Source organism: Phyllostomus hastatus, unplaced genomic scaffold (assembly GCF_019186645.2).
Source record: "Phyllostomus hastatus isolate PE091 unplaced genomic scaffold, TTU_PhHast_1.1 phas_scaffold_39, whole genome shotgun sequence".
Lineage (NCBI taxonomy): Eukaryota > Metazoa > Chordata > Mammalia > Chiroptera > Phyllostomidae > Phyllostomus > Phyllostomus hastatus.
Window position 1 is genome coordinate 34,082,041 of NW_025334028.1, and position 18,390 is coordinate 34,100,430.

The 18,390-nt window shown below is 40.5% G+C and overlaps 1 protein-coding gene across 1 annotated transcript in view; it reads right to left on the minus strand.

The window, feature by feature from the left end:
- The window catches only part of ADARB2 (adenosine deaminase RNA specific B2 (inactive)), a 436,890-nt gene that overhangs the window by 100,676 nt on the left and 317,824 nt on the right, over positions 1-18,390 (minus strand). The window lies entirely within an intron of this gene.

Here is an 18,390-nt window from a genome sequence, read left to right on the forward strand (position 1 = left end):
AGGATAACAAGTGCTGGCTCAACTCAGTGTTGTTACAGAGACTACATGAGATCACATTTGGGGGATCCTTTTTAAATTCTAGAGTGTGGTCCAATGTAATCCATCCTTGTCAGAAAGAGTAACAGTGAGTGTGGGATATCTCGTTGCTGTATCAGTGTCCACAAAAGAGAGCGATCTGTCCCCGCCTGACCACTAGAAAAGACTCTCCTCCATCATGCCCTGACTCGGCTCCAAAGCCCAGCCTCCAGCACACATCTATATCAGTAGAAGAATATTTGGAATGAACAGGACCAATAGCTTATAAATGTGGCAAGTGACCTTGTTTTCTGATGTCTGCCTTATGGCTTCTTCCACAGTACTGGCTGAAAAATATCTTAAAAATATCCCAGAACTTAAGAATGAAGAGGGACATCTAACCTGCCCAGATAATGACACACTCCATAAAGTAACAGCTACTAAAACAATGTGAGACACAAGGACAAGAACGAGCACAGGCCTGTAAGACAGGACCATTCTCCTGATACAGTCTTTGAAACATATAAAAATGAAATATGTCATGAGAAAGGAGGGACATCATGGCACAGGAAGGAAAACACTATTCAATGAAGATTTCTAGGATGACTGGTAAGTGTAATCTTGCCTTTGGATCGTACCTCAAAGTATATTATTGGTGGGTGGACTAAAACATAAAAACAGCAGAAGAAAATAAAGGGAATCTTTACTAAACTTCCTGGGGGTGGAGAAGATATTTCAAAGTGTAAGAGCAAAAGAATTAATCATAAATTCAGCAGATTGACTACTTAGAAATTAAAAATTTCTCTGCATCAAAAACCCTCCATCACAATCAAGATGAAAAGCAAAACAAAAGATGCTTGCAGCCAATGATGACAGATTAGCAAGATCTCAAAGAAAACACTTATGATATGACATTTTTGATAAGAACTAACTGCATAAATCTCTTTTATATCTGAACTTGAAAAAAGAGTCAAATCTCAATGGGAATGGGTAACTGGTATTTTTCCTATTATAGAGCTCTGGGAAACTCAAAACTCACATTTCTCACTTTGCCTTGATGTGAAGGTGCCCTGTGCTTCCTCGCAGCCCTTGCCTGTAGCTCCTTGTATGTACTTCCTGGGATGTCATTGTCCTTCTGGGAAACAGTAAAGCCTACTCAGATGATGGGGTTGAATTCCTGGTTGGTTAGGCAGTAACCGTCTTTTCTTTTTCCTTACCAGTAAGAATTACTTTGTTTGGGTGGACTTGCAGAGTAGAATCACTGTATGGGTGTGTGAGCATTTCTAAACCACACAGCATCCCCAACTTGGTGGCCTGGGGCTTGGGCTGGCTCTGCCTCGGCTGCCCCCTCCCAGCCCATTCAGCACCTGCATGTCTGGTCTCACCAGCTCAGACTCAATGGTCCCCAACTGCCCCATCCCCTATGGTAGAATGGAGACCTATGTGGAAGTTGAGTCACCCATCCCTGGCACGAGGTGCTACCAGTGTTTCCTGTGGCCAAGTCGGCTTTGAGCAATGTGCTTTGGAGAACACAACAGGTCTCAATACATGTTGACACAGCAAAGTGAGGTTCCCAGAAGTATTTGAATTTTAAAAGAGGTAAGCAGTGATTATCTAAATAAATAAATCAGGCAGACTGAGGGCCTGGTGACCAGCATCAACGCAGTGACACAATACAGGTGCTGTGTTGATTTTGGGTGAATCGGCCTTATGATGAGCCCAGGCAGGGGCTGACCTTCCCATCACAGGGGCCTTCTTAGTGAAAACAGAGGTTGTCACATATACAGTATAACCTCTTCCTGTGAAGAGGGCATTTTCACAATGAGTTATTTGGTCCCTTTGGACCATTTTGTGGTTCCTAAAGTAGTTTGACAACTGTCATTCTTTCTGATAAGATGGAATTTGCTGACAGGCTGCTGGGCCCTAAAAACTCATTCATTTTCCATAATGGGAGAAGATGATGTGGTGAACTACATCTTACAAATAAGACACATGATACAACAGTTCCCTGAGGAAAACACAGAACACAGAAGGCTGTGTCCTGGTTTTTAGGCACTTGGAAGGTTGGTGGTGTGGATGTATGGTGTGGTATTGTAAGTATAAGCAGAACCAAACTGGCCTCAGATTGTTACCCACTGACATCATAGGATTATTGGGGTATTTCTTTAGTAGGAATATAATTTATTTTTAAATATATCATGATTACACCAAAAAATGTAAAATTCCCTTTCCCCAGACAATAAGTTTCATCAGATTCCACGTGACAGACTTATGTATCAGATGGTCCTATAGTTAATAACCAATGTGAGTGGTTTGGAACTGAAGTCCATCAGTTGGCTCTCTGTAGATGCTTCATGTGACTGTGATTATGTAGGCCTCTCCTCCCCTGCTCTGCAGGGGCAAGTCCATATCCTTCTTGTTGGATTGTAGTTGGGGTCCATCCAGAACCTGCCTGGGGGGAGGTGTTCTTATTTCAAAGACTGCAACCCTCACTACTTGAAAAAGCCCCATTGTGATCAAGGACTATGGCACTACTGTCATTCTCAGATAAAGGATGATGCTACAATGTGAATATCCTCCTTGTAAGTAAAAACATCACGGTCTGCTCTCAGGAGACTTTCCCAGCTGCCAGGGCCTTCACCCAGGGTTGAAAACAGCACAGGTTCAGAGACCCCTGCACTCCAACGTGGGAGAAAGCAGCTTAGGGCTGTCTCACAGACCCAGCATCTAACTGTGGAGTGGACATGGGGATGGGGGAGAGAGCAGGAATGAGAGGGGCTCCTTGTCCTCTTCACGGTGGCGTGATAGCAGGAAGCAGTGCTGGGCCCTCTTCCTGCTGTGTGTCCTCACCATCTTCTCTCCTCCTTGGAGCAAGTCAAGCATGGGGCTCAGGAGACACAAATGGGTCCCTGGTGATGTTTCTAAATAACTCAGTACCGGAGAAAAGTGCAGGTCTCATCATCCTTCGCTATCTGTTTAATGAAAGTCTCTGAGGCTTGGTGAGAGGCCATGGGAGATGGAGATCATTAAGGATGGCCCATAAACTTGATTTCCTGTGTTTGGTGCTAAATCTCACTCTCTGCGGGTGGGAAGAACTCAAACCCATTTGATAAAACTTTGGTGGACACTGTCTGTCTTGGAAACTATTTTATCTTTTTCAAAAAACTGTAAGGGAGAAGAAAAAGCCTGGGTTTTAGAGCCAGGTGGACTTCAGTTTGAACTCAAATTCTGTTCTCATTTTCTCTCCATGTCTTTCTCTTTGTTCTGTCTCTGTCTCTTTACACTTTTTCTAATTCCTCAAACTACTGAGTATTTGAGCTGTTTTTTTTTCATTGCTTACTACATGAGTGTTTGTTTTAGGCAACCCAATGATTACTTTAGCTTAGGGAGCTTCACCGACTTGAGGACTGATGAGAAAAGGACAAAGTGATGTCTACTAGCCTAATACTGAGGAAGGAGAAAGAAGCATTAAAAAATCAGGCAAGAAAATTAAAAACATCTAGTCATTTGGGACACTTTAGTGAAGGAAACATAGGAAAGAGTGAAACAGTCCATGATTTCCGTTGAGCACTCACTCCAGTGTAATAGAAGAATGATGAAGATCTGGAAAAAATATACTTGGTAAACTCTTTTTTAAGAAGAAAGGGGATTGTATTTTTAATGATTCCTAATCATTAAAATTACTTAAAGAAAAAAGTTTGCCTCTTAAAAATATAATTTTTCATTATTTCAGAATTCACCCATTTTATCTGTTTGCCACCTCTGGCTCTGGGAAGAACTGCTGAGACTCTGCTGCTGTTGTGACAATGGTGCTGAATCAGGAGAATAATGTTTACATGATCAGTAAGTGGACAAGTTTTTAAAGAGTAAATCAGGGCTTCAAAAAGTACTGGAGGTCCACAAAGGAGGAAGTCACTTCCAGGGCTGCTTTGCCTATTCAGTGAATTAATATGCAAATACACTTAATACACTTGGGAGAGCTTAGCTGTTAGTGAGGTCTCCATACTCTTCAGTTACCATAGTCATCACACTTCAGTTTGTCAGGGTATTTGAATTTGTAAAAGTATAGTTAAGACTTATATGTTGAAAATTAGAAAATGCTAATGAAAGAAATCAGGAAGAGGAGAGGTACTGTGTTTATGGATTCAAAGACTTAAACTGTAAAAAGTGTGAATTCTCATGAAATTGACCTAGAGTTTAGTGCAGTTCTTACCAAAATACCATCAAACATTTTCATTGATATATGAGTATACAAACTTATTCTAAAATGTACACATAATGGCATAAGTCCAGAATAACTAAAACATCCATTTTATGAAGACTCGGTGGAATCACTCTACCCAATACTGGGGTTTTCTAGAAAGCTGCAGTAATCAAGATTGTGTGGTGTTGGTGAGGAGCCAAATGTAGAGATCAGTGGAACAGAACAGAGGGCCCAGAAATAGACCCACACAAATATGCCCAACTGAGTTTTAACAAAGATACAAGAGCATTCAATGGAGGAAGAATCACCCTTTCAAGAAATGGGCTGGAGCAACTGGACTTCCATTGGCTTTCCCCGCAAAAAAACGCCCAAGCCCCATCAGAGTATATCTCACACCTTATGTACAAATTAACTATAATTATACCATAGACTTAAACTTTTAGAAAAAATACAGGAGAAAATTTCAGGATCTACATTAAAGCAAAGAAGCAAAGAATTCTTAGACTCAACACCAAAAGCACAGTCCATAAAATCCTAAGTGGAAGAATTACATTTCATCAAAATTGAGAAAGCCTTTGTCTTATGGATAATGCTCTGAAGAGGATGAAAGAGAAAGAATAAACTGAGAGAAAATATTTGCAAATCACAGATCTGGCAAAGAACTAGTATGTAGAGGATATAACGGACTCTCAAAACTCATCAGTAAAAACAAACAGTTGAATTAAAAATGGAATAAGACAGGAGGAGCCTTTCTAAGGAAGTGGATATATGGATTGCAGCTTAGCATGGAGCTCAGATCTGAATTAGGAAATTGGTCAATACCTGATTCTTGTGTATGTAGTCTTTGGTAGTTAGAATGTGCTAGATAAAACAGATGTCCTGTGCTACCAACAACAGCTGGAAATAAACCAAGGAACATTCAATTCTTCAACTGAATGTTTCTTTTTGTTCAGCAGCTCAAATAATATTCCATATGTGATTACTACTACTATCATATTTTGCAGGTGTCCCGGAGCAGGGCAAGACTTCCCCTGGGTGTTTGTAAAGTGGAAGAGAAATTCCTGTCACCTTCCCCTGGGTTATGTCTGTGTCACAATCACCCTGTAGAATTTTGGCGTGCAAAACCCTTATTTCACTTGACTTATCAAGAGCTGGCAAAAGAAAAAAGGGGTTCCAGAAGTTTGTCGCTGTGTTAATTTATGACATGTGGAGTTCAGACACGTTGCTCTGAGCCAATACAAAGTTCACACTCTAACGCGTGCAGCCTGTGGCAGCTATGTAGATAAAGGATTTAACAACACGTTGCAATATTACATTTCAGCATGACAGAGAGCTTCTTGGCAGCTGTCTCGTATTTTGTGCCTGCTGCCAGTTGAGATGTAAAAATTGTCAGACTATTTATTTCTAAATGGAAATCTAGGCACTAACAATAATGAAAGTGTGAATAAAATAATAAGAAAAACCTCTGCTATTAAATTTGTTCCAGTGATTCTTACAAACCTAAATAATTAAATCTATTAAAATGTATCATTTGTTCACATTTTTTTCAAACTGGCAACAGAATACCCTGACATTTTTACCTGTTCAAGCAATTGTCTACCTGAGGAAACGTTGGCCAGGCCTGGCTGGTGTCCTTACCAGCTCCTTTGGCACCAGGATGTTCTAGAAAGATCCTAATGCTGACCATGTCCAGGTTCGCTATTGCCCACTCTCTAATTCACACCTTTCATATCCCTTCTAGCCATGGATTCTGCCTCATTAGCTTCCACCTGAACTTTGCTGTTCTGCTGCATTACTTTGGAAGCTGGCAATTCTTGTGGACAGCCTGTCTAGGTATCTTATTAATTGCTCTCCGAAATACTGCCCTTTGCCCCCTACATTTTCTTACAATTTTTTAAATTGTTGTTCAAGTACAGTTTTCCGCCTTTTCCCACCCTTCCCACTACCCCAGGCCTCCCTGCCTCCCTCCCCCATTTCCATCCCCCCTTGCTGTTGTCCACATGTCCTTTATAACTGTTTCTATAAACCCTTTACACTTTTCCCCCTTTACCCCCTCCCCTCTCCCTTCTGATCACTGTCAGCCTGTTCTTAATTTCAGTGTCTTTGGCTATGCTTTGCTTGCTTGTTTATTTTGTTGATTAGGTTCTTGTTAATGGTGAGATCATATGGTATTTATCTTTCATTGCTTGGCTTATTTCACTTAGCATAATGTTCTCCAGTTCTATCCATGCTGTTGCAAAGGGCAGGAGCTCCTTTCTTTCTGCTGCGCAGAATTCCACTGTGTAGATGTCCTATAGTTTTTTGATCCATTCATTTACTGATGGGCACTCAGGTTTCTTCCTTTTAAGGTCCATAAATGGCACCTTGGGGTAAACAGCATCTAGCCATGCTTGGGCCCTAGAGTCTAGGTGTCATGAAGTAACCTATGTATGTGATTTGTCTTCTGGAAACAGAATTGGACAGATGTGTTCCTGGGGCGGGGGGAGGAGGGTGACATCAAGGGCTGGTTATTTTGATTTCTAGCTGCTTGTTGAGAAGGCTCCAGAGTGGATGGCTGTGATTCAGGGTTAGAATTAGTCAAGTCCTATAGAACAAACATTTTTTTCTTCTGTTTTTCCTAATTGTTTATAGAGATGGGACTGGAGTGTTTTCCTGAACTGGAGTGACATGTTCAATGTTCAATGGTCTCTTCTTTTGAATGGAATTTTATTATTTGGGTGTTTCCATAAAAGTGAGAGGTAGATCATTGCTGGCTTTTATCTTCATCCTATTTCATCTAAAGATGGAAATAAAGATTTCTTAAGCAAGGAGAGATGAGTTAGGCCAGATTCAGCCACACACTCACTTGGTGTCCTCTCAGGCATTTAGAGAGAAGTCAGCAGTGTTTGGAGCATGATGTGTAACTGTGAGATGACCTTCCTGGTGTGGGCTAGTTGTGGTCATGGCCTTGAGGATGTCATGCTTGATCCAGTGACCTTCAAACTTTTTGATAGCATATGATTATGTCTAAAGTAGTTTAGAGCATTCACTTCACATATGCATAGAAATTTATTTATAGATATTAACCCCTCTATTCAAATAATTGTAAAACTTATACAATAATAGGTATTAAAAAGTAATGAAACAGTCCACAAGTGAGCAATAGAAGGGAAATTCCTCAATCTGATGAAGAGCCTTTACAGACACACATAGCTCATGTGATGCTCAGTAATGAAAGACCAAACATTTTCACTCTAAGATTAGGAATCAGATCAGGATGTCTGCTCTCATCTTTTCTATTCAACAGTGTACAGCAGTCCCCCTTATCCAAGGGGGAACACTTTCTAAGACCCCCAGTGGATGCATGAAACCACAGAGAGTACTCAACCCTATATATTCTATGTTTTTTCTTATACCTACATGCATTTTACAGCTTCTCTTTGGCATATCTAAATTGCCAGCATCACTATTCTTGCACTTTGGGGCCATTATTAAATAAAATAAGAGTTACTTGACACAAGCACTGTGATACTGTGACAGCCGATCTGATAACTGAGACACTTACTAAGTGACTAATGGGTGGGGAGCACATGCGTTGCCAGCACACAGGAAAAAGGATGATTCATGTCCCAGGCGGGCTGGAGCAGGACAGTGAGAGATTTCACCATGCTACTCAGAATGGAGCATGATTTAAAATTTCTGAATTGTTTATTTCTGGAATTTTCCATTTAATATTTTTGAATGTCAGCTGACCATGGTAACTGAAACCACGAAAAGCAAAAACTTAAATAAGGGGGAGGTGGCTACTGTCCTGGAGGTTCTTGCTAGAAAACATAGGTTTCTAGAAGAAAACATAAAAGTAAGTCTTTATGACCTTAGGTTATAAGGTCATATAGGTTATGACCTTAGGTTAGGCAAAGATTTCTTAGCTGTGACACCAAAAGAACAAATTACCAAAGGAAAAAATAGATAAATCAGGCTTCATCAAAATTGAAAACTTTTGTATTTCAAAAGACATCATCAAGAAAGTGAAATACAGAGTTCCAGCCAAGATGGAGGCATAGGTGGAAACCTTTCACTTCCTTATACAACCAAAAGGAGGATAACAACCTATCTAAAATCAATAAATGACCAAAAGCACCAGAAAGTCAAACTGCATGGAACTCCAACAACCAAGGAATTAAAGAAAAAATCAACCAGAACAATTGGACCAATAAGATGGTAAACCTATGTGGGCTAACTCAGAAAAACTGCAGCAAGGTGGCGGACCGTGGGAGCAGGGCTGGCTGCTGAGCTTGGTGGGATGCACGAGAGGGGCTGACTAAAGGGGAAAAGTGAGACTCTGAACTAACTGTGGATTATGGCGGGGTTTGCCGAGGTGGGAGATACTCCTAGTCTCACACAAGAGTCCCTTGGAAAGTATGGTAGAGATGAGCAGGTGAGCTGCACTGTTCTCTCTCTGCCCCCTCCCCCACAGGCAGTACTGCAGGGCAGCAAAGAGGTTGCCCTGCCCAGGGGAATACCTAAGGCCCCGCCCTCTTATAACCTATCAGCTGCTCCAAGACAAAGAAATATGGCCCAGATGAACAAACAGAGCAAAACCTCAGAACTAAGCGATGAGGAGATAGCCAACCTATCTGATGGAGAATTTAAAGCCCTGGTAATCAAAATGCTCACAGAACTGATTGAGCTTGGTCGAAAAATGAAAAAAACAAATGAAGTGAAATAAAGTGAAATAAAGCAAAATATTCAGGGAACCAACAGTGACAAAAAGGAAACCAGGAATCAAAGCAACAATTTGGAACAAAAGGAAAAAAATAAACGTCCAACTGAAACAAAATGAAGAAACAAGAATTCAGAAAAGTGAAGAGACTCTTACAAACCTTTGGAACAACCTGAAATGTTCCAATATCTGAATTATAGGGGTGCCAGAGGAGAAGAACAACAGCAAGAAATCGAAAATTTATTTGAACAAATAATGAAGGAAAACTTCCCCAATCTGGTGAAGGAAATAGACTTCCAGGACGCCCAGGAAGCCCAGAGAGTCCCAAAGAATTTGGACCCAAAGAAGAACACATCAAGGCACATCATCATTAGGTTACCCAAGATTAAATATAAAGAGAGAATCCTAAAAGAAGTGAGAGGAAAAGAGACAGTTACCTACAAAGGAGTGCCCATAAGGTAGTCAGCTGATTTCTCAACAGAAACCTTGAAGGCAAGAAGGGGCTGGAAAAAAGTATTTGAAGTCATGAAAGGTAAGGACCTACATCCAAGATTACTCTATCTAGCAAAGCTTTCATTTAGAATGGAAGGCCACGTAAAGTACTTCCCAGATAAGGTCAAGTGAAAGGAGTTCATCATCATTAAGGCATTATGATATGAAATGTTAAGGGGACTTATCTAAGGAGAAGATCAAAACTATGAACAGTAAAATGACAACAAACTCACAACAATTAATAAATGAACCTAAAAGAAAAGAAAAACAACAAAAATGAAAACTAAGCAAACAACCAGGACAGAAAAGAATCAGAGAAATGGACATCACATGGACAGGGAAGGGAAGAATGGGGAGGGAAAGTACAGGAAAGAAGAAGCAGAATTAGTAGGCATAAAATAGACAGGGAGAGATAAAAAATGGTATAGGAAACAGAGGACTCAAAAAACTTATATGTACAACCCATGGGCATGAACTAAGGGGGATGTGGGAGGGTTGGGGGTGCAGGGCAGAGGGGTGATAAAGGGAGAGAAATAAAGAAAAGTGTAGTAGCATAATCAATAAAAAATACTTGAAAAAGAAAGTGAAATACAACACACTGGTGGGACACCATTTGCAAGTCATTTATCCAATAAGGAATTAGCATCCAAAATATATAAAGAAATCTTATTTCTAAGAGAAAGACCAAAATCAAAACAGTCCAATAAGTTAAATAGATATTTCTCCAAAGAATATATATACAGGACAAAAGCACATTAAAAGATGCTCAGTATTATTAGTCATTAGGGAAATGCAAATCAAAATGACAAGGAGATACCATTTCACACCAACCAGAATGTCCAAAATAAAGAAGACAGATAATGACAGATGCTGGCAAGGATGTAGAGAAATTGAAGTTCTTATACTTTTCTGGTGGGACTGTAATATTATGTAGCCAGTTTGGGAAATGGTTTGAAAATTTCTCAAAATGTTAAATACATTTGAAACAGCAATTCCACTGTTTGGCATGTACCCAAGAGAAATACAAACATATGTCTGCATAACAACATGTATTTAAATGTTCACAGTAGCATTGTTCATAACAACCAAAAAAAGGGGAAACCCAAATGGAATGGATCAACTGCTACATAGATACATATGGATACATAAAATGTGGTATATACGTAAAGTGCGGTATATCCATAAAATGGAATATTATTAGGTCATAAACTAAATGAAACATTGATACATCACTCTACAACATGGATGGACTCTGAAAAAATTCTGCAAAGTGGAGACTTCCAGCCAAGATGGAGACATAGATAGATACACTGCCTCCTCACACAACCAAAAAAAAGGACAACAAATTTAAAAACAAGAAACAACCAGAACTTGCAGAAAATTGAACTGCATAGAAGTCTGACAGCCAAAGAGTTAAAGATGAAACATTCATCCAGACAGGTAGGAAGGGTGGAGATGGGAAGCCAGGGCAGAGAGGACTCTAGGCAAGGAGGCAGCTGGAGGATCCAGGTGGGTGGCGTGGGTGGAGTGGATGGTCCCACATTTACATGCGGATAAACTAGGAGGAATAGCTGGGGAGTGAGACAGACAGAGTAGCCCAGAGTTCCAATGTGGGGAAATAAAGCCTCAAAACATCTGACTGAAAAAACCTGTGGGGGTTGTGGCAATGGGACAAACACCCAGCCTCACAGGAGAGTTCGTTGGAGAGACCCACAGGGTCCTAGAACATACGCAAAACCACCACCCTGGGAATCAGCACCAGAAGGGCTCAATTTGCTTCTGGGTAGCAGAGAAAATGATTGAAAGCTGGCAGAGAGCTGAGCAAGAGGCATTGTTCCCTTGCAGGACACCTTCTCCACATACAGCATCACAACACAGCAATGTGGGTTGCCCTGCCCTGGCATATACCTAAGGCTCCACTGCTTACAATGTAACAACCACACCAAGAAAAAAAATGACCCAAAGGAAAGAACAGATCAAAGCTCCAGAAAAAATACAGCTAAGTGATGAAGAGATAGCCAACCTATCAGAGGCACAGTTCAAAACACTGGTAATCAGTGTGCTCACAGAATTGGTTGGGTGTGGTCACAGAATAGAGGAAAAAGTGAAGGCTTGGAAAACTTAAATAAAGGAAAATGCACAGGAAACCAACAGTGATGTTAAGGAAACTGGGACTCAAATCAACAGTTTGGAGCAAAGGGAAGAAATAAACATTCAACCAAAACAGAATGAAGAAACGAGAATTCAAAAAAAAAATGAGGAGAGGCTTAGGAACCTCCAGGACAACTTTAAACATTCCAACATCTGAATTGAGAGGGTACCAGAAGGAGAAGAGGAAGAGCAAGAAATTGAAAACTTATTTGGAAAAATAATGAAGGAGAACTTCCCCAATCTCACTAAGGAAAAAGACTTCCAAGAAGACCAGGAAGCTCAGCGAGTCCCAAAGAAGTTGGACCCAAGAAAGAACACACCAAGACACATCATAATTCCATTACCCAAGATTAAAGATAAGGAGAAAAATCTTAAAAGCAGCAAGAGAAAAGGAGACAGTTACCTACAAAGGAGTGCCCATAAGACAGTCAGCTGATTTCTCAACAGAAGCCTTACAGGATAGGAGGGGCTGGAAAGAAGTATTCCAAGTCATGAAAGGCAAGGACCTACATCCAAGATTACTCTATCCAGCAAAGCTATCATTTAGAATGGAAGGGCAGATCAAGTGCTTCCCAGATAAGGTAAGTGAAAGGAGTTCATCATCACCAAGCCCTTATTATATGAAATGTTAAAGGAACTTATCTAAGAAAAAGAAGATGATCAAAACTATGAACAATAAAATGGCAACAAACTCACATCTATCAACAACTAAATCTAAAAAAACAAAAACAAAAACAAATAGCAAACAAGTATAACAGGAATAGAATCACAGAAATGGAGATCACATAGAGTATTATCAGGGGGAAGGTGAAAGGGAGAGAGGGGGAAAAAGGTACAGGGAATAAGAAGCATAAATGGTAGGTAGAAAATAGGCAGGGGGAGGTTAAGAATAGTATAGGAAATGTAGAAGCCAAAGAACTTACATGTATGACCCATCGACATGAACTAAGGATGGGGAATGTGGGTAGGAGGGGAGTGCAGGCCAGAGGGGAAAAAAAGGGGAGAAAATGGGAAAACAGTATTAGCATAATCAATAAAATATATAACAAAATTCTGTAAGTGAAAGGAGCCAGACACAAAGGCCACAAATTGTATGATTTTTACTTATAAAAATATGCAAAATAGGAAAATCCTTAGAGACAGAACATAGATTAGAAGTTGCAGGGTGTGGGGGAGGGCAAAATGCTAGTAGGTTTTTTGCGGGTGATGAAATGTTCTAAAATTGGATAGTGGTGATAATTGAAAAAAATTCCATGAATGTACTTAAAAACACTAAATTGTATGCTTTAAAAGGAGGAAATTTATGGTACATGATTCATATCTGAATGAAGTTATAAAAATAATGATCAACTAAATACAAGGTTCTAAAAGTTCTAGATTTCCATCTGTCACTCCAATGAACCATCTACACATGCCACACTCTGGAGACTTCGAGGCACTAAGCTAATCTTTTCCTGTCTCTTTCCCTGGCCTCAGAAGCAGATAAGAAAAGAAGTCCAGAACCTAATCAGCAGACGCTTTTGTTGACACCACCAAACTGCTTGCAGGGAACCCTTGCCTGCAGTCAGCCCATTTTCTGTGTCCGGGCCTTCTGTGTTCCTTCTGTAGATTCCCAACTCCAGTGGCAAGTGACCAGCTCAGAACTCAAGTCCCTAAGCTCATTAAAGGAAAGTGCTTGATCCATTTCTCATTTGGTTGCCAAGCTCATTAGAAGTGCCCCAGTCTTAGCTGAGTTTACTCCATTTTTACTAGCTTTCCCCTTGGCTGTGATTAACTTTGGTGCCATAATTGCTTACTTTGGAGTCATCCGGTGTTACACAATAGTTAGGTGAGGCATTGCATTTCTGGACAAGATGTTGTGTCCCTGTGGGCACCAGGCACTTTCATTTGTCCTCCCCACAGCCCTAGGAGGTAGGTCCTCCTACTTTCCTAATCTTCCAGAATAGAGCAATGTGCCCAAAGTCACACAGAGTGTTACAGGGCAGAACCAAAATTGGGCCTGGGACTGCCAGGCTCCTAGCTCTGTGGTCTTTGCCACTGTGCAGACTGTCCACTCATGTGGTGTTGACAAGCCCAGAGTAACTCTGAGGGGCCTTTTGGACTCTGAAGATAATTGTCCTTCTTTCTCAGCATATTCTTCCCATCATGCTAAGGCATAGATAGTACTCAGAAATAGCTAAAATGTGATTAACAGAGAGCAGTCCACACAGGAAAACAGAAATGTGTGCATTGGTAAGAAGGTGATGGCTATGGAAGAGAGGGAGGCAAGAAACCAACAGCAGACCAGAGAGTCTAACAGGTGAGAGGGAGATGTTACAACAGGACGGACTGCTGCTTTCCAAGAGTTAGGGAAGACTGGCTACTGGAGGTGTGCTCCTCTCTGTCAGCTCCTGCGCACTTGGACTTCACTGAGACAAAGAGGCACCAGGGCAGCCCAACTCCCAATACAAGTCCCTGCTCTCTCTGCCACTGACCAGATGAAATAAATGGACACCGGACACTTCCGTGTTCCTTTCACAAATGCAGATAACCTCATAATAGAAATGCTTGTACATCAGGTTACTGGAACAAGTGGGAACAATTAGAACAGATGCATAATGACACTTCTCTTCTGGGAGAATGTATCTTTCATCTTTGGATGGGTGAGACCAGGACAAGAGAGAGACTCTCTTCCACATTTACCTTCCTGCATCAGCCATGGAGAGGGGAACATTCTAGAAAGAGGGCAGTACATGATGCAGAGTGGGTGTTCATCAGACATCCGGCAAATAGATTATCACTTTCTTAATTAATTGCTGTACTTAATGACCTATGGTATGAATGAGATCAGGCCCTCTTTGGGTTGACATACATTTGAAAATATTTTATCAAATGCCTGGATAGATGGCTGTGACTGGTGTTGGGTGACTGCCATCAGCAGTAATCTCTGAAGCTGTCATGTGAGAGCCTTACAGATCAGCCTTTCTGTGATTCTTAAAGAGAAGTGTGCTTTAGGGGAGCTAGGACTATGTTTTTGCATCTGTACACACATAAAATAATTTATATATGTATATGTATGCATATACAACATATGTTTATGTATAGTTATTGTTGTAATTCACATCTAAATTTGGCTACTTCCATAAGGTGGTGGTGGTGGTTCTTCTTCTTCTTCCTTTTAAGATTTACAACTTAGTAAATGAATCTTTAAGATCTCAAGGTGGGTTATTTTCTGTGTATTAAAGCACTCCTTTTCTAAGAAAAGTTGTTTCACAAAGCCAAACATATTTGTATAGAGTTAAAATTAACTTCCTATTTTACCATTTGATTTTCTACAGGGTGTGTGGAGTTTCTTTGTGCAGCTCCTGTGTGCAGAAGCCAAACTCTGCTATCACTAACAAAGGGTCTTTATTTCACGGGATCTGAGTTAGCCCTCTTTCCTCAGCTGTTAGCCAAACTCTTAACACATCTTTACAGCAGCACAATGGAATGTAATTATTTGTTCTCATTTCAAACCCTTTTCAGAGTTTAATTCTGAAATTTTAGCATGACTAAGAGTCATTTGGGGTTACTTGCTAAAAATACAGCTCAAGATATTCTGTTTTGATAATTGTAGCATAAGTGCCCAGTATCTGCATTTTTAAACATGATTCCTTGAGAGGTTTTGCAGGGAGTAATGGGGCCACAATCTTAATGGCAAGGACTTTATCTTATTCACCTGTGTATATTCCTAGCACCTGGCACATGGCCTGGGTCAAAGTATTACTCATTAAACATTTGTGAAATGGATGAATGAATGGGAAGATGGATGAACATATACATCATGGATAGATGGACAAATGGATGAATGGATGGATAGATGGATGGATTTTTGGATGAAGGGATGAATGAATGGATGGATGAATGGATCCATGGAAACCAGTCTTTTTACAAGCAGCTCTGACTCTTTGTAAGCCATTGGTTGAGCTATGAACAAACTTTGGCAGTCATTCATGTCTTTCCTGAGCCTTAAGGAACATTTATGTGTCATAAATAAGAATAAGTTCCTGCCTAAATAGAAAACACTCTGTCACTTTTCTCAGATTTTAAAAGTCATCAAAGCAAAGTTTGCACATTCTGATTATCTCATTGTTTTTGCAACTAGATCATTGCTTGGTTTATCTTATTTAGTGCATACAAGTCAGAGATATGTTTGCCTCACAAGTAAACTGTCTTCCAAGTGCCTTGGCACTGAATTTGGATTTGAATAGGGCTAAATGGGTCTTTACACTTGGCTGTTGTGGTTAATATATCTATTCATAGCATGTTTCTGTATATCTTCATAACAAATATAAACATAATTAGTTCTTATTCAAAAGTAATTTGGTTGTAAAGTCCAGTGATTTCTAAATGTCTCCCTCATTTTAGGAAATTCTAACATGCAAACGTTCAAATTTATGGAATGCATAAATTCAGCATCAGTTTATTTCAAAATTATTCTTTGCTGTACTATAGATTTCATTCCAGAGCATTCAAACAATTGAATTCTGTAACACATTTAAAATGTCACACACTTTGTCCTGGCTGATGTGGCTCAGGGGATTAAGCACTGGCCTGCAAACTAAAGGGTTGTTGTTTCAATTGCCAATTAGGGCACATGCCTGGGTTGCTGGCCAGGTCCCTAGTAGGGGGCACACAAGAGGTAACCACACATTAATGTTTCTCTCCCTCCTTTCTCCTTCCCTTCTCTCTAGAAATAAATAAATAAAATCTTCAAAAAATATATTGCACACTTTGCCATAATCAGACACAACTCTTATGGGATGCTGTAGCACCTCCATTATGGTGATCATCTTATTATCATGTGATTATTTTCAGGTCTGACTCTCATGCTCACTGTGGGTTTCTTAATGAGTTTTAGCATGTTTACCTTTGTTTCCTTAGCATCTTAAACACTTGGTGTCTAACGCTCTAAGCATTTAAAGGGCATTAGTGAATTCTTGCACATCTTCTTATCTCTTGAGATTCTTGCTACATTGCTGGAACACCTAAATATTTATTAAATGAACATCCTTGCTGTAGAAAGGCAGATAATTCTGTATTATGATATATGAGTACCGCATGGCTGTGGAAGAGGAATGAAGGGTTTGAAGGTTCTTTGAATATTTCTTCTTGTTATAAAATAAGAGTGACCTTTGCAACTCCATTTAGGTTCAGCTGCTTATGAAATATGAGGTGTTCCTAGTGGAAAAGCCATTTCCTGTAGTCTGCTCACCCTCAGAAGACCACAGAAGTTCTCTCTGGGAAAAATTACACTTTCTCGTCCACTGAGGACTGCCCGTGTCAAGGGGAGTTTTATTATTGTCCTTAGTGCTGGGAAGAGTTACTGCGAGAATGCTCCAGCTGATTACTTCTAGTCTTCAGCTCTCCTGAGGGGTGGTGGCCTTTGTGCTGCACATGCTGCCTCTCTCTGTGTCCCCTTCTCCTGCTCCTCTTCCCAGGGAAGCAGAGGCTGTGCTTGGCAGCAGAGTGTGACTGAGACACTGGACATCAGCAGACAGGAGCCTGTGGAACTGGGTGACTAAAATGACTTCAAAGAATATTTTTCCTTTTTATGTAAAGATTTGCTTTGTGGATTTTAGATATAACCAGGAATTTTACAAAGTCAGTTAACTACCAGAAGAGAAGTATAAAGTACATGCATATAGTCCATGTTCATGAGCATGTTGTATAGGTGTGTGCATGTATATGTGCTTGCCTGCAAATTAGATTCCAACATCCGGCCAAATAACCATGGATTGGGAAAGATACAATGCTCAGAATGGTTTCTATTCAGGATTCAGACTCTCCCTACAAAGTAATGGTGCAGCTGTGTCACTGAAGGGAAAGAACATGTAGACATGGCTCCTGTGACAGGTAAACAAGGGGCTGTTGTGAATTGCCAGGTGTTAGGCCAGGGGTCTGGTTTCTTTGATGCCATGGAGCCTGTGTGCAGGAAAGAGTTTACTGCCTCTCCTCTCCTCCCACCCCTCTCCTCATCATTATCATGGAGGTAGGATGGAAGACTTAGGATAAAACCTATGACACCAATTCTTTTTTTTAAGAGTATGTTTAGAGAGAGGGGAAAGGAGGGAGAGAAGCATGATGTGTGGGAGAAACAGCAATTAGTTGCCTCTCTTATGCCCCCAACTGGGGACCTGACCTGCAAACCAGGCATGTGCCCTCACTGGAAATTGTACTGGCAACCTCTTGGTCTGCAAGTCGGTGCTCAATCCACTGAGCCACAGCAGCCAGGGCTATGTTACCAATTCTTTTGTTAGGTCATTCTAATTATCTATACCATTTTACTATATTGATTTCACTATACCATTTTATTATATTGATTTCATTTTACTTAATTCCCATTTTCAACTACCAGGAGATGTTAAGAGATTGAGTTATAAAATCTTCCAAGATAATTGGTCAGACTGTAAAAGGGACCCCTTATTCATGATGATATGTAATTGTAGAATTTGTGTCTGAGGTCACAGTCCAATGCCACCATCTCCAGACTGTGTCAATTCCATGTACTGTGACACTACACAGAAGTGTTTTCCGCCGGGACTGACATTTGCTCTGCATTGTCACTCAGTGTGGCCATGGAGCTTTGCAAAGTAAACTACAATCATTGTGTACGTTATCATGTCCTAAAACACAACCAGCTATTTTAAATGAGTAATGCTCAGGGAGTCAAGTCCACATGGAGAAACATTGAAGGAAAACTACAGCTTCCAACTCTGGGTGTTTTGTTGGAAACAGGAGCTGATTGACACAATGGGACAGTCATTTCTCCTTTCAGTCATGCTGGCTGGTAAGTACTTAGTTGAAT